The following is a 13,411-nucleotide window of genomic DNA, read 5'->3' as shown; positions in this document are numbered from 1 at the left end:
CTGTTATAAAACCACTACAAAATCAGGAGAGGATTATGGGTCATCTTGGGCAGATCTGCTTGGGTTATATATGTTGTCCTTCAGGAATTAGAGATTTTTAAGAGCCTAAGCTGGCAGAGATGTCTTTATGATTAGAAGATACTTGAATTGGAAAAAACAGGAATGAAAACTCAGAAATGAGAGTTCTTGTGCTCATAGGGTAGAGATGAACTCTCCTGGAGAGAGTCAAGGAAGTAGAATGTGAAGAAGCGAGAAATCTGAGAAGCTGGACCACTTTAAACTATCAGATCAGGAAGTCAGTTTAGGGGCTCAGAAACTTCACATTTTAAAGGAAACAAAAAAGAAAATAAGAGTAAATTATATGTAGCTTATGTAAATATTATTTCAAGAAAGATATTTCAATTACATGAGTGTAAAAGCGTGTGTATATATGTGTGCATGCGCACAAACACTCAGCTGCAATATAAAAATTTTTCTCTGGTTATTGTTAAAAAGTTTGACAAACATCAGGCTGGAGAGTGGAGTTCGTTCATGGGAGACCTTGAAATTTAACCTGTATCAAGAAAGACTTCATACAGAAAGATGAAAGAAATGGGAAGCCCTTGAATATTTTGATAAAAAGGGACACAAGTGAAAACAGGGTCAAAGTGAGGTCAGACTGGCAGTGAAATACAGGACTGAATTGCAATGAAGTTTAAATAACCAATAGGCATTAAGCAATGATACATTTTTTTTTAATTGGAGCACAGTTGGTTTTCAATGCTATGTTCATTTCTACTGTACAATGAAGTGAATCAGCTATATGTATACCTAAATCCCCCTAAATCCCCCCCTTCTTGAGGCTTCCCTCTCATCCCCCATTCCACCCCTCTGGATCATCACAGAGCATGGAGCTGAGCTCCCTACGCTATCCAGCAGCTTCCCACTAGCTCTCTCTTTTGCACATGGTAATGTGTATGTATATGCACACACATATGCATGTCAATCCTACTCTCCCAATCATCTCACCCTCCTCTTACCCCTCCATGTCCACATGCCCACTCTCTAAGCCGGCATCTCTATTTCTGTCTTGAAAATAAGTTCAATTTGATTAGACATGGAGACAGTTCTATAGGTAGGAATGAAATTAAATTACAGATGAAAAAAAATCAAAAAAAATAATAAAGAATTAAGGTTCAAAGATAGCACGAGATGAGAATCAAAGGAACAATCAGAGGGGAAGGACACTGCAATATCAGGAAAGGTGAGAAAGGAAGAGTTGTGTGGGGTATATTCTGAAGAAGACCAGGTCGACCCTGCTGTGAAGAGATCCTTGGTGACCTGTGTGAGTACAGTGTCTTGAGGATGCCTGGGATTCAAAGATTTTTGAGACTCAAAAATGGAAAAGGGAGTGAGGAAATGCAGAGATGGTAAGAAGAAGAAGTCTGATAATTCTTGGGTGGAAAGAAAGGGCCAAAATCAGAGAGGAACCAACAAGAATAGATCTCCTCTCTACCCTCCTTCTAAAATTTAAGAAATTTAAGACAAGACAAAACTTCAGAAACAGGGGATTGGAAATGTTAAAGTTGAGATATAAATCAGAAAATGCAGTGGCCTGTATAGTTAGCATAGATATCTTTCCTCCCAGAACCCAAGCAGGCCCAGGTCATTTTCAATTCATAGAAAGATAAAATAATCATTCCCAGGTGGCTCAGTAGTAAAAAATCTCCCTGCCAGAGCAGGAGACACAAGAAATGCAGGTTCAATTCCCAGGTTGGAAAGATCCCCTGAAGGATGAAATGTCAACCCACTTTAGTATTCTTGCTTGGAGAATCCCATGGACAGAGGAGTCTGACAGGCTACCGTCCAGGGATTACAAAGAGTCAAACATGAGTTAGCGACTCAGCACACAGCACACAAAATACCTGTAGATGAAATTTCAGGCCAGATTTGCATTCTCTCCTCTTCCAGAACAGTCTTGTCATCAGGCACATTTACTGCATAGACAATAGTGTCACTGAACAGCAGTGAAATGTTAGACTTCCACTGAGGTTGATTGGTGAGGCTCATCAAAACTTGATGAGACTTCTAACACCTTTAGATGACACTTTATGTCTCCTATTCACTCTCAGTTTTTCATGGGAAAAGCTATTCGGGCACTGAGAGACTGAATTACTTCCCACCCATTATAAGCCACTGCTTACCAAGTTTTACAAATACAACAATTCACCTGAATTTATCTTAAGTCTATCCTTAGAAAAATTAGATTTTAACATTTTTACATTTTTACCACCCTAAACATGACAGGAACATCTAATAAGCCATGTCCTAGCATTGTTTAGAACTCTGGAAAAAGTCAGACTTACAATGAATTATCTTGGCAGTAATATCATCTATCTCTTTCAAGATAGTTCTAGTAACTTCTAAACTTCATTTTCCAAGAAACCTCTAAGCAGATATATAAAAGGAATTACAAAAAATTCTTAAACTTTTTATTTGAATAGCTATTACTGAGACAAATTCAGGTATGTTGTAACAATTCAGCTATAGTAGAAGAAATTGTGAATCATTCCATCAAGACATTCTTGATAAAAAAGAATTTTAGATATAAAAACCTATCATCTCATGCATGAATGGTACAATCTTCTACATTCCCTCACCTAATAAGTAACTCCCTTCCCCAATTCGACTCTAGTGAATTTTCTGCAGGAGCAGAGAAAGAAATTTACCATATCAAGCTTTCCTAATGGAGACTTGCATTCAAGAATGAAAATCACTCAACACTATGTAGCCACTAGTAGTCCACATTTCAAGGAATTTTGAAACCATGGTATAATTAGAATTCTAGTGAATATTAGGAGACAATGCTGGACTTAGCTAATAAATAATAGTTTCCTCTCATTCTAGATTTAAACCAAGCAAGACAGCTAGTTACATTGTTTATACTGAGAAAAAAATCCACATGTGTATAGACATAACATAGAAGGGGGAGGGGCAATATAGGGGTAGGGGACCCATAGGTACAAACTATTATGTGTAAAATATATAAGCTGTAAGGATATATTGTAGCACACAGGGGAACAGAGCCAAATAGTTACAGATGGAGTATAACCTTTAAAAATTGTGAATCACTACATTGTACACCTATAACATAATATAATGATCAACTATATCCCAATAAAAATAATGAGGCATAGTGTGATATATGTATAAAAGCAACACATATAGTACATGATAATTTGGTAATTACATGCAGTATTGTCATTCCTATTAATAAAATTCTGAAGTACTTCTGCATACTTTGGCAAACAGCCACAATCACAGCCCACTGAATGTTGCCCACACTGCTCTGGCTGCACTGGACCCCATGAATTACCGCATTATCCAATTACTACAGGTTTATTCCCGGCGCAGCAGGGGCCTCCAGGAATCTGATCCCTGTCTACTTTGGATGGCTCTCTCTCTATCTTTCTGGGAAGCAGTCTTTTCTGACTGATGGTCTAAGCCCATGTCATGTGTGTGTTTGTGTTCAGTCACTTAGTCATGTCCAGCTCTTTTGCGACCCCATGGACTGTAGCCCACCAGGCTTCTCTGTCCGATGGATTTCTGAGGCAAGAATCCTGGAGTGGGGTGCCATCTCCCACTCCAGGGGAACTTCCTGACCCAAGGATCGAACCTACGTCTCTTATGTCTCCTACAGATCAATTAATATTTCATCCTTCTCATGCAAATAAAAAATTTTTTAAACAGCCATATTATTATTATGATTCCCAACTCTGGAATCTCTTATCTTCTTAAATACTATACTGCATTACAGTGGAAGTTACACAGGTTTAGAATTGCTTTCTAACAAAAGTCAGTAATAAGATACATTGAAAGCTACTTCGATAATGATCCCCTCCCATGTTTAAATGTCTCAAAGACTTTGTGCATGAGTACATGCTCAGTCACTAAGTCGTGTCCGACTCTTTGCAACCCCACGGGCTTTAGCCTGCCAGGCTCCTCTGCCCATGGAATTCTCCAGGCAAGAATACTGGAGTGGGCTGCCATTTCCTTCTCCTGGGGGTCTTCCCAGTCTAGGAAATGAACCCACATTTTCTGCATTGGCAGATGGATTCTTTACCATAGCATCACCTGGGAAGCCCCCAAATATCTTGTAATACAACATAAAAGTAAATGAGAAAAATACTGTATTACCGAAATACTAAATAAGTTTATTCACCATTTAGGAATTAAATTAAAAAATTATTTGGAGAAAAAAAGAGCCACAGACACATACACCTTTGAATAAAAAAAATAATATGATTCTCACAGAACACTATTATTCTTTATTTAAAGATCTAAGGCAAAAATACATTAACAACATACATGTACAATAATATCAGGGTAACAAAGACCTCATCTACCAAAGGAGGGTAGAGGCAAATGGAATTGTGTATTTTCAAAATTCTAACCAAACACCCTATCAAGAGATAGAGTTTTAAAAAACTGAATGTTTCATTGTTTATTAAAAGTACAATCAGCAGGGCAGATCATACAGAAACTAAAATATCATTAACTGGGGTTTCTGTAATTGTGCTACCACCAGTTTCTTCTGGGGCACAACTGAGAGCCAAGAGGGCAATGGGTAAAAATAATCTGTAGGATGGAAGTGCTTCAGCTAGGGCATAATGTCTAAGAACTGTATTCAATTTCTGCAACTCTACTGAGAAAAATACAAAAAATACACAAACTCAAAAAATCTAGCTATAACTAGAATGTACTATCCTCATTTGATTTTCCTTTCTTCACAGTGAACTTGAATTGTCTTCATGGCATAGATAAGCCTGGATGATATTAGCATTTCTTATGGACACAAATACTAGCATTCTCTAAAGTTCTCTGCAATAGCTCATTAACCAAAAGTACCAGCAGGAGCTCATAAAACAGAATAAATCAGATTCACCAACTCAGATCAGCATTTTGTTTCATTTCTAATGCCCCTGTAGATGCACTGTAAGAGGTGAGTTCCCTTCTTAGGATATTGCAACATCATTTTATGGCAAATACTGGTGCCCTATTATTTTAATATACAGTACAAATAGCACCATTCCTTCTCGAGTGGTTTAAATCAATTTACAGATTCATACACTACACATATTATAGTGGGGAAAAACAGTGTCATGAAACGTTGTATAAAAAACACCAGAAGAGCAAATGAAATGCTCAGGGTGGAAATAGAAAGCTATGGGATTACTCAAATTCAGTGAGAAACACTGCTTTGAAATGCAGGCAGAGTGTTCTTCATCATGAAAAAGAAACTAAATCTTTATTTATACTTATAAGAATATTGTTTGTTTGTGAACATGAGCAAGAAGACAAGGCTTCCACCATTAAATGGGAAATCCAGTCCCATTTTAGAAACTGTTAAGATGTGAGTCCTGATGCCAAGTGAGCCTGGACTAGTTGCTTGGCCTTGGTTTATTCATTCATAAAATAAAGGCTGTTGAAGGAAAGAAGAAAGGGAGGAAAAGAGGTAGGAAGGCAGGCAAGCAGGAAGCTGGTTAGTGAGCATTTTGGGGGCACTCACTCTGTGCCACTTCCTAAAAAGCATTACAGATGATCCCAGTTTCTTACCATCTTAAAATTCTGTGATTCTGCAGCATTTCATCTCTAGACCTTATTGTTTTAAACTGACTCAAGGGAAAAATGTCACTATCATTAGTATCTTGTTTTCCACACAGTTCAAGCTAGTTGCTTCACCAATGAGGTGTGGATGGCAAAATATGCCCCCAAGTATCAGCTTCTACTTCTAGAAAAGTAATCTTTTGTTTGTAACAGAGACCTGTTATCTCTCGAGGGGAACTTCTTTCATCTGTGTAACTGTCAATATATGGTTCTCACACAATAAGATATAATGAATTCCAGTGCTGCTGCCTTTGTTACAGAAACAATTAGGGTGTCCTCTTATCCATTATTCATCGCTCTTGCCTCAGCTCCAAATAGAACAGTAAACAGATCTAAGGAATAAATATTCTTCGCACTGAAGAATTCATCCTTCTAGGATCATGGTGTCAGTCTCAGATAACCCACTTGAACTTGTGCGTGTCTGAGATTTCACTGGCATGTTTTCTTTTGAGAGAAGGAAGTAGCAGTCTTTTTTTTTTTTTTCAGTTCTTTCTATTATTCCCTCATTATCTTGAAGCAGTTTTCCTATCTTATTTTCTTATTTACTCTCCACTACAGGCTTTTTTTTTTTTCCACTTCACAGTTTTCCTACATTGGAATCTTCTCTCCTTTTCTTTCTTTCCTTCCTCCCTTCTTTCTTCCTTGGTTTTCCACTTCTGTTTTTACCCTTTCCAATAACTGAGTAGCGCACACAAATTTTGTCTTTATACTCTGAAAAATCTCATTTTTTTTTTGCATAGAAAGTAATCTCCCCAAATATTTTAAGTTTAAAGACCATAGATCTAAATTTAATGTTTACTACAATTAAAGGAGAAGCTATGTCTTATCCTCTTATGTATCTAAACATGCCAGTTCAGTTTATAATTAGAGGAACAGTATGAAAATAAAGCCTCTGTTTAAACAAATAAAATTCTAAATATTACAAACTGATAGAAATAATCAGAACGAAAAAGTAAAAAATGAGAGATGATTTTTCCCAATAAAAATATAAATATGTATTCAATTATGATTAGTGGCCTACCATGTGACAAAAATTAGAATATAGTTCAGTTCTCATTATGGTAAATGTGAGTATGTGCACTGGGTTTAAGGTATGGTTTTGAGTTGATTTTCAGCTGTTATACATAAGTAAGAATAAAGAGAAAGACAAAACTTGGGTCAGAATGCCCTGAAGAATAATGCCTATTAGAAAGCAAAGTGGGCACCGAGGGATGGCCACATGAAGCCTGACTGCCTTTCATGTCAATGTCACAGTCAATAAAATGTTAAGTTTGCATCTCTAACTGGTCTGTGGTGTTGGAGAAGACTGTTGAGAGGCCCTTGGATGGCAAGGAGATCAAACCAGTCAATCCTGAAGGAAATCAGTCCTGAATATTCATTTGAAAAACTGATGCTGAAGCTGAAGCTCCAATATTTTGGCCACCTGATGCGAAGAACTGACTCACTGGAAAAGACCCTGATGCTGGGAAAGATTAAAGGCAGGAGGAGAAGACAGCAGAGGATGAGATGGTTGGATGGCACCATCGACTCGATGGACAGGAGCTTGAGCAAGCTCCAGGAGTTGGTGATGGACATGGAAGCCTGGCCTGCTGCAGTCTATGGGGTCATAAAGAGTCAAATATAACAGAACAACTGAACTGAACTGAACTGGTCTAGCTAAGCTCTGACAGCGTAAATAAACTTTTCATCTAAGATATATTTGTAAACTCAGCCAATATCATCTCTTGGGGAGTCTTATTGATTCCACATAACTATACATTTAAACATGATTTCTTTCAATCTTCAAAGAAAGTTCTATCATTCTTGGCTTCTGGTGAAGAAGCGTCTGGCTACATGAGTAGCAAGTACGTATCTCTTGGATTACATAATTAATTTTCTCATAACTTTTATCCTCCAGATTAAAAAAAAGCCTATTTAGAAATCCACCCTACCAAAGAAACCCTTTGTCCTATTCTTGTTTCCTTTCTTTACTGACCCATGTTTTCTTTTAGTAGAACTCTTTGGCTCAGCATCTAAGAAAAAATGACTTTCATTAAAATGATCATTTCTGCTCTTCCCCATAAAATTGCCTTGAAAACTACAAGCAGAAATCAATAGCAAGCACTCTACCCTGAAGGGTTCACAGATTACTAAAGATTCACTTTCCACTTAAAAATAAAAATACCCTTAAACAAAACTGAAATACCACTGATTAAGGAGAAAGACTTAAATGCCATTGGTTTAGATGTAGTTTTAAGATGAAATGTTGAATTCAAAGTTATAAGATACCACTTTTACAAGGGATGAAAGTGAATAGAAATAGATCAACATATAATAAAAAATAGATTTAGTTCCTTTGAGGCATTTCTAAAATCTAGGAGGCCACTGGGAAAAACAGACAAAACTAGTTGCTAAGCAAGCATGCAACCTTTTTTCCTAAATCCTGGCCGGTAATCATGATGTTACTAACATCTTTAAATTTAGGGGAAAAGGTGGAAAATGAGCTATGGACTGTGATTTTATTGCTATGACAAAAATCCAATCAGTGCAATATTAATCTTGAAGTCTATATAAGTGAAACTGTGCAGTATTTATTTATTTATAAAAATAAAGCTTTTCCCCGAGTTTTGAGAGACACTCATTAGCTTTTTATATCAATATTTTATTTATTGCTGACTGGTATACTGCTGATGACTATTTGTTGCTGTTGTTCAATCACTCAGTCTTGTCCGACTCTTTGTGACCCCCATGGACTGCAGCACACAAGGTCTCGCTGTCCCTCACCATCTCCTGGTTGGCCCAAGTTTATGTCAATGCAATCAGTGATGCCATCCAGCCATCTCATCCTCTGATGCCATCTTCTCTACCACTTATTTAGCCATTTTCCTGTTGGTGAATATTCACGTTGTTTCCTGACTTGCTGTTCAGTCACTAAGTCATGTCTGATTGTTGCAAGTCCATGGACTATTACCTGTCAGATTCCTCTGTCCATGGGTTTTCTCAGGAAAGAATGCTGGAGTGGGTTGCCATTTCTTCCTCCAGGGGATCTTCCCAACCCAGGGATCGAACCCACGTCTCCTGCATTGCAGGCAGATTCTTTACCACTGAGCCACCAGGGAAGCCCACTTCCTGACTTGGGCTATTACAAATAAAGCTACTGATAACAATTTATACAAATCATTTTATGGATATGAATTTTCATTTCTCTAGGAGAAAGACTTAGGAGAGGAGTTGCCAGACCACAAAGCAGTTACATTTTCATTTTCTAGTGAAGCCTAAACAATTCTTCGGTATTAACTCTATTTTGTAATCTTACTAGCAATGGAGGAGGATCTCAGTAGCTCCACATCCTTACCAACATTTGATATTGTCAATATTTTAATTTTACCTATTCTGGTGGGTGTTAAATAGTATCTTCCTTTGGTTTTCATTTACATTTCCATTTTCAGGTGCTTATTGGCCACTGTGGATCTTTCTTTTGTGAAATATCTATACAAGTCTTTTGACCATCATTTTCATTTATATTTTATTATTGATTTGTAGACACATACATATATTTGTTCTATCTACACACACATATAATTACTTAGTCAAATAAATGCATTGATGATATTTTCTCCCAGGATATGTTAATTTTCATGCCTTTAATGAAATTTTTTAGGTACTACATTTAAGTTTTTAATTTTGATGATGTACAATTCATTTTTATTTTTAAGGGTAGGGTCCTTTATATACTTTCTAAGAAATCTTTGCCCAGTGAAAGTTAAAGGACTTTTTGGGTGGTTATTTCTAAAAAATTTATAACTATAACTTTTATGTTTATGTCTATAATGTTAGTTAGCATGCATGCTCAGTCATGACCACTCCTTGCAATTCCATGGACTGTAACCTACCAGGCTCTTCTGTCCATGGAATTTTACAGGTAAAAATACTGGAGTGGGTTGGTTTCCTACTCCAGGGGATTTTCCTGACCCAGGGAACAAACCCACCTTCTTGGTGGCTCCTGCATAGGCAGGTGGATTCTTTACCACTGTGCCACATGGGAAGTATATTTAGGTCTATAAATCACATCAAATTAACTTTGTGCCAAGTATAATGTAAAGATCTACTTACTCGCATGTATTTTTTCAGTTAATTTAGTGCATTTATTGAAAAGCCTCATCTTTCCCCAATTAAATTATCCTGGTGCCTTTATCAAAAATCAGCTAACTATATATATGAGGATCTATTTATAAACTATTCTGTTCCATAGATCTTTTTATCTGCATGTATGCCAACAGTTGGAACAACAGACTGGTTTCAAATAGGAAAAGGAGTACATCAATGCTGTATATTGTTACTCTGCTTATTTAACTTATATGCAGAGTACAGCATGAGAAATGCTGGGTTGTAGGAAGCGTAAGCTGTAATCAAGATTGCCAGGAGAAATATCAATAACCTCAGACATGCAGATGACATCACCCTTATGGCAGAAAGTGAAGAGGAAATAAAGAGCTTCTTGATGGAGGTGAAAGAGGAGAGTGAAAAAGCTGACTTAAAACTCAACATTCAGAAAACTAAGATCATGGCATCTGGTCCCATCACTTCATGGCAAATAAATGGGGAAACAGTGGAAACAGTGACAGACTTTATTTTGGGGGGCTCCAAAATCACTGCAGATGGTGACTGCAGCCATGCAATTAAAAGGCGCTTATTCCTTGAAAGGAAAGTTATGACCAACCTAGACAGCATATTAAAAAGCAGAGACATTATTTTGTCTACAAAGGTCCATCTGGTCAAGGCTATGGTTTTTCCAGTAGTCACGTATAGATTTAAGAGTTGGACCATAAAGAAAGCTGAGCACAGAAGAATTGATGCTTTCGAACTGCAGTGTTGGAGAAGACTCTTGAGAGTCCCTTGGACTTCAAGGAGATCCAACCAGTCCATCCTAAAGGAAATCAGTCCTGGGTGTTCCTTAGAAGGACTGATGTTGAAGCTGAAATTCCAATACTTTGGCCACCTGATGCAAAGAGCTGATTCATTGGAAAGGACCCTCATGCTGGGAAAGAATGAAAGCGGGAGAAGAAGGGGACAACAGAGGATGAGATGGTTGGATGGCATCACCGACTCAATGGACATATTTTGGGTAAACTCCAGGAGTTGGTGATGGACAGGGAAGCCTGGCATGCTGCAGTCCATGGGGTCACAAAGAGACACGACTGAGCGACTGAACTAAACTGAACTGACTGATGTAGGCCAATACTCATTTTCATGATTGGTGTAATTTATAGTAATTCTTAAAATCATGTGGTTCGATTTCTCCAACTTTGTTATTGTTTTCTGAGATCTTTTTGGCTATCTATATCCTTTGCATTTTCATATAAATTTCTGAATCAGCTTGATACTTTATATCAGAAATCCGCTATAATTTTGTTAGGATTACAGGTCAATTTGTGAAGACTGGACATCTTTACAACATTGAGACTTGCAGTTCATTAACGTGGAACATCTCTCTGTTTACTTATTTGCTCTATAACTTCTCTTAATAATATTTATTATTATTTTCCTGTAGATATCTTGCATGTTTTTGTTAAATTTATCAACAATAATGGGACAAACTGACATTACATGATTCTGGCAATTCTGAAAACGATACAACATACAAATATTTTCAACTTGAATCAAGCTGTGAAGACTCATCAAACAAATCCAGATTGAGCATTCTACAAAACAATGAGTTTGTACTCTTAACGAAGATCAATGTCATAAAGACAGGAAAGGCTGAGGAACTGATTCATATTAAGAGATTAATGATGAAGTGGGAGGTTGGCATGAGCAGATGTAAATTATTATATATAAAATGTATAAATAACAAAGTCCTATGGTACAGTACAGGGAACCATATTCAAAATCTTAGGATAAACCACAGTGCGAAGGAATATTAAAATCTTAATATATATATAACTGAATCACTCTGCTGTATAGCAGAAGTTTATATAATATTATAAGTCAACTATAATTCAAAAAATAATTTTCAAAAAAGGAGACTGCAACATATGGTAATGGTTTAAATTCTGAACTCTTAAAAACTAATTAGCTAATTACCTGGGTGAGTGACAAGCTGGAATCAAGATTGCCAGGAGAAATATCAATAACCTCAGATATGCAGATGATATACCACTCTAATGGCAGAAAGGAAAGAGGAACTAAAGAGCCTCTTGAAGGAGGAGAATAACAGAGCTGCCTTAAAACTCAGTATTAAAAAAAAAAAAAAAACTAAGATCACGACATCCAGTCCCATCACTTCATGGCAAATAGAAGGTGAAAAGGTGGAAGCAGTGACAGATTTCCTCTTCTTGGGCTCTAAAATCACTGTGGATGGTGACTGCAGCCATGAAGTTAGAAGATGACTGCTTCTTGGCAGGAAAGCTATGACAAACCTAGACAGTGAGTTAAAAAGCAAAGATTGCTGACAAAGGTTGGTATAGTCAAGGCTATGGTCTTTCCAGTAGACATGTATAGTTGTGAGAGTTGAGCCATAAAAAAGGCTGAGCACTGAAGAATTGATGCTTTCAAACTGTGGTGTTGGAAAAGACTCTTGAGAGTCCCTTGGACAGCAAGGAGATCATACCAGTCAATCTTAAAGGAAATCAATCCTGTATACTCACTGGAAGGACTGATGCTGAAGCTAAAGCTCCAATACTTTGGCATCTGATGTGAAGAACTGATTCACTGGAAAAGACCCTGATTCTGGGAAAGACTGAAGGCAGAAGGAGAAGAGAGTGACAGCAGATGAGATGGTTCGATGGCATGACCGATTCAATGGACATGAACTTGGGCAAACTCTGGGAGATTGTGAAGGACAGGGAAGCCTGGCATGGTGCAGTCCATGAGGTTGCGAAGAGTTGGACACAACTTGGTGACTGAACAACAACAATTAGCTAAAAGACAATATTGGGACAACTGACAAAATTTGATCATGGGGTGTGATAGGTAATAGTACTTCATCAACAAAAAATTCCCTGAATTTGATAAGTAAGCTGTAGCTACCTAAATGTGTTTCCTTTTTATTAATTTATAAAGCACTGAAGTGCTTTATAAGTGCTACTCAAGGATGAAGGGTCATGATCTGTGCAGAATTTTCAAATGGCTTAGCAAAATAAGTAAATAGACATAAGACAGCAATGTGTATATATGTTATATGGAAAATACAAAGATAATGCAAAGGTGGCAACTTGTAAAACAGGTTCATCTATATCAAGGTAGTGTGAGAGGTCATTGTAATATTTGGCAACTCTTCTGTATGTCTGAATATTTTTCAAAATAAAACTTTTAATTAAAATTATAATAGTAGATTAAAGTATCACTTTAAAGTGATAATCTTTTCTGTAAATTTTTAAGAATAATGCTAATTTGATTGTACTTGAAAGAAACCAGTAAATTTTGCCATTTTCAGCTGTCAAAGATTTCTACCTTGTCTAGTTCACTTTTCTTTGTTTGGAGACAAGACAATATTTTTCTAGAAAAAGGAACAGAGGAAGAATTCAGGGTAAGGGACTAGAAGAAATCACTCCTTAACTAAGGATGCTCTTTTCTATAACTTTTCATTAAGGATAAATTGACAATAATGTTGACAAGATCTGTGTATTTCTTCTATCTTAGTTCATTAAAAAGGGGATGGACACATTTTCATTGAAAAATATATGACCACCCACAATAATGCAACTTCTATTTCCACATATCATATAAGTTCTTCAATATATTTATTCAGTTATTTCTTTATTCTGTGAAAATTTATTTAGCAATT

The 13,411-nt window shown here is 36.8% G+C and overlaps 1 protein-coding gene across 1 annotated transcript in view; it reads right to left on the bottom strand.

Annotated features, from left to right (window-relative positions):
• KCNH7 (potassium voltage-gated channel subfamily H member 7) overlaps window positions 1-13,411 on the bottom strand; it is a 531,172-nt gene that overhangs the window by 495,912 nt on the left and 21,849 nt on the right. The window lies entirely within an intron of this gene.

This window comes from Ovis canadensis, chromosome 2, assembly GCF_042477335.2.
Source record: "Ovis canadensis isolate MfBH-ARS-UI-01 breed Bighorn chromosome 2, ARS-UI_OviCan_v2, whole genome shotgun sequence".
Taxonomy (NCBI): domain Eukaryota; kingdom Metazoa; phylum Chordata; class Mammalia; order Artiodactyla; family Bovidae; genus Ovis; species Ovis canadensis.
Note: the sequence above shows the minus strand (reverse complement) of the source record. Positions and strands in the feature narration are given on the sequence as shown.